Consider the following 4,067-nt stretch of genomic DNA (forward strand, 5'->3'; position numbering starts at 1 on the left):
GGTTTCCCACACCTACACCTCGTGTAACCCACTGTTCCATGTGTGTTGCAGGTCCACTTCTGTGCCCATTCCACAGAAGAAAATATGCCTTTTAGGGATAGAGTCAAGGAGCTCCATCTATTTAGTTCAACATAAAGAAGACTAAGGGATGACTTGATCACAGTCTTAGTACCTAGATAGGGAAAAAAAACTGATAAGGGGCTCTTCAGTCTAGCAGACAAAGGTCTAACAAGAGCCAATGGCTAGAAGTTGAAGCAAGACAAACTCAAACTAAAAATATGGCACAACATTTTAACAGTCCTTGGAACAATTTACCAAAGGATGTGGTGGGTTTTCCATAACTGAGAATTTAAAAATCGAGATTGGATGTTTTTCTGAAAGATCTGCTTTAGAATTAGTTCAGGAAGTCCTATGGCCTGTGCTTTGCAGGAGGTTAGACTAGATTATCACAATGGTCCCTCTGGCCTTGGAATCTACAAATCTATGATATGAGTCTGTTACAGGCCCTTCTGAGGAGCCCCTGGCTCTTTAGCTCAAACTAAAGCAGCTCATGCTTTAGCTATGGAGATCCCCAGTGTAAAAGCATGACTTGCTACACCTGTACTCCCCAGCACCTGGACCCTACGTCCTACACGCTGGTATGTTGGCAGAAAAGGTCTCTTGCATGCCCTCTCTTCCTTCCCTCTTTTGAGCATCCAATGCAGGGCCAGGCATAATTTGGCATATTTAGCTGGAAAGACCAAGAGGAGCCACCATTTTCCCCATTTGCTCTTTGGAGGCAAAAATGACATCAACCTATCACAGAGAGACATGGTGAAAACACTTCACAAATGTGTGTGTCATCCTTGTTCAGGGGCCATGCTAATCTTCTATTGTTCCAATTTTAGTCTATATCTTTTATTGGACCAGCTTTCAAAAGCTCATCTCTCTCACCAACAGAAGCTGGTCACCTCACTCACCTTGTTCCTCTAATATCCTGGGACTGACACAGCTGCAACACTGCATCAACCCATCATGACATTTATGGGAGGACGTTGGCTCACGACATGATGATGCATCATCATCGTCATCCTGTTGCAATACTGTGGGGTGAAGATGCACCATAGAAGTCCAGTACAGCTTGAAAAATGTATTGGAAGTGCAAAGCGTTCTCTCCCTGACATCAGGCACTCTGCCACAGTCACAAGTGTGATATCAAAACAATAGATTAGACCAGAGGTCCCATACTGCGGGGCGCACCCCTCTAGGTGGGCATGGAGGAATGTCCAGGGGGACATGACAGCCTGGGCCAGCCCTCAAAGGAGGAGAATGGGTGGGGGGTGAGGAGCACGTGACACCCAGCCCCTCCCCACCCCCAGCTGCATCCCTGGCTCCCAGCCCCAAACTTGGCCTGTCCCCAGCCTCAGTGTGACTCTGCTCCCGGCCCCATACCAGCCTCGGCCACTGTCTGTGGCTCTGTTCCTGGCCCCAGCCTCTGCCCCCTTACCCCTGTCCACGTCCCCTTCCCTCCTGGAGCCACAGCCCCGCTCTCAGCCCCAGCTCTGTGCGGGTGCGGACAGGAGTAAGGGGGGGGTGAGTCTCAAAAGTTTGGGGACCGCTGGATTAGATACTTGAATCCTAAATTTACTCTTCCCCTTTCCCCCCTTTAATTAAAGGTATTCCATTTGTGATACATGGCACTTCCAACATCCACTGATCCCATGAGAAAAACCTCAGCGTTTTAACAATGGAAAGGAGGGGAATGATGAAAATCCATCCCAACTTCTAATTAAATCCATTTAAGGTTGATGCATCACCTTATGGGTTATGAAGAGAGACTCTTAAATAATAAATAATAATCATAATAATAATCCCTATTTCTTATACAAGTGCTTTACATCAGTAAATCTCAAAATGCTTTACAATCTTTTTAAGGTATTTATCCTCAACACCCTGGGAAGTAGTGTTGTCCCCATTTCACAAATAGGGAACAGAGGCAATGTTTGGTCCCCTTAGGAGCTTTCCCAAAGTTCGGGGGTGTTCGGATCAGGGGAGCTGGTTTCTAACCATCTTTATTGGACAGGGGCCTCTGAGGAGCAAATCTCAGAGCTTGATATGTGGGAATGGTCTCTTGGTAATAGAAACCCCTCCTGACCCTTGAATAGAATTCTTCAGACACAAAAATGTAAGTGGTTCAAAGCTGTAAAGAACACCACTGAGGTTTTAAAACAATCAGGCTGAACATTCTGTGATGTAATTGTAGAGATTACTCCCTTGTTTGCTTGCTTTATAATTGTAGTTTTAACAGCCAGAGATGGTGTTATGTATGGGAAAACACATCTCAGAATGACAGGGGATTTAAGCTAAGGGGAGGACAAAAACATTCTTTTCTTTATTCCTTGTTTTCTTTAGAGATCGGCCGTATCAGTAACGCAGGATTTTGTTAATAGAACCAAAGAGCTTCCTCGCTATAAGACCTGTTATATAACCTCTAATTTAATAATGTTATGTCTCGGCATTCGGTTCCCTTGGACTCGGGCTGAGGCATCTCCCAAGAACAGCCCTGCATGCTTGGTTACTCTGACACTGTTTCCTTTGGGAGAATCTGTCAAGAATCACTCTGACATGCCTTTTAAAGCCTAACACCATCACATGTTCTTTGCATGGGGGAGTGTTATAATGGATACCCCAATGCATGTGCTGTAGGTAAGCTGATCTTGACCTGCAGGTACAGCTTATAGAATCTCGGCATGTCCATCCTGTGGGAAACTGACATTTCGAAATTTCTTTTCCTCCCCATTTGGGGCAAAAAGTAGACACTTGAAAGTTTCCAAAAAAGGTCATTTCAGAAATCTAGAAATGACTTCATCCAAGTGCTTCATTATAGTTTCTATTAGTTATATAATATTGCGGGGTGGGGGGGGGAGACCACAGAGCCCCTGGCATGGGGGGCTGGGAGCAGTGGAGGGCACACAGAACCTCTGGCATGAGGGAGGAATGGGGGTTACAGGGAGCTCCTCAAATAGAGAGGAATGGGAAGCTGGCACACAGGAACTCATGGTGAGGAACAGAGGGATTCCAGGAGCCCCTGGTGTATGCAGCATGCTCTGCCTACAGAAGCAACGAAGTGTGACAGCAGAGCAGTCGAAAGGATAAAGTGAAAACTAAGCAAGTGGGTATTTTTCCATCAGACACATCACCACCACCAATATGTTCCTGCAAAACATTTCCGTTGCGTTGGATTTCCATTGTGTTGGATCAGCATTTGTCAAGGGAACACTGGTCCATCAGAAATTTTTCAACCAGCTCTACTTTTTCTACCAGCTCTAGGACTCTAGGTACAAACCTTATCTAAAGCAGAGAACTGACATTAACAGAGTCCAAAAGGCCACGATGGCTTAACACATGGCTGGGGCCACGAGGACTCAAGTTCTAGTGTGATGTCTTCCTTTGGAATAACCTTCATACGTGTCACTTTACCAATATTAGTGAGGCCTCGACATGCCTGAGACACGGGAAAATGCCCGTATTTTACGGGCGAGTAAGAAAAGCATCACTAGCTTAGGTGATTTGCCCACAGTGACTTAGTAAGCTAGCAATAGAACCAGTATTAAAATTCCAATTACTTAATTACTACATTACACAAAACTGAATTAAATGAGGCTTAAACTGGTTAGAGAGCTTCTAATTTAGAGATTAGCACTGGCATATGTAGATCAATCAAACAATGGTGCTACTTCTCTAATAAAAACCAAGCCTGTGTTCTTACTATTCCTGTATAACCCCATCAAAGGCAAAGGCTCTGAATAGGTCTCATTGAGGACATAACCTGAAGACAATAGATTGCACAAAGGTCACTGAATACCTCTGTAAGGGCTTGTCTACATGCCGAGTGTAACAGCACCCTGGAACCCCCATATTCACCACTGTCACATACGGATATGTTTTGTACAAAAGTGTGCCCTGTGAGGTATCATCATAAAAGTCTTGATCTGTTGAACATTAATATCCTGTTGGATTGGATGTGTTGTCATTGTATGTGAAGTTATCAAGTTTTGCTATGAGTGTGTTACTGAAATGTGTTATGA

At 44.7% G+C, this 4,067-nt stretch overlaps 1 pseudogene; it reads right to left on the reverse strand.

Annotated features, from left to right (window-relative positions):
• Positions 1-808: 808 nt before the first annotated feature.
• On the reverse strand, positions 809-906 carry LOC140917802 (U6 spliceosomal RNA; annotated as a pseudogene).
• Between the last annotated feature and the right edge of the window lie 3,161 nt (positions 907-4,067).

The sequence above is a fragment of the Lepidochelys kempii genome, chromosome 9, assembly GCF_965140285.1.
Source record: "Lepidochelys kempii isolate rLepKem1 chromosome 9, rLepKem1.hap1, whole genome shotgun sequence".
NCBI lineage: Eukaryota > Metazoa > Chordata > Testudines > Cheloniidae > Lepidochelys > Lepidochelys kempii.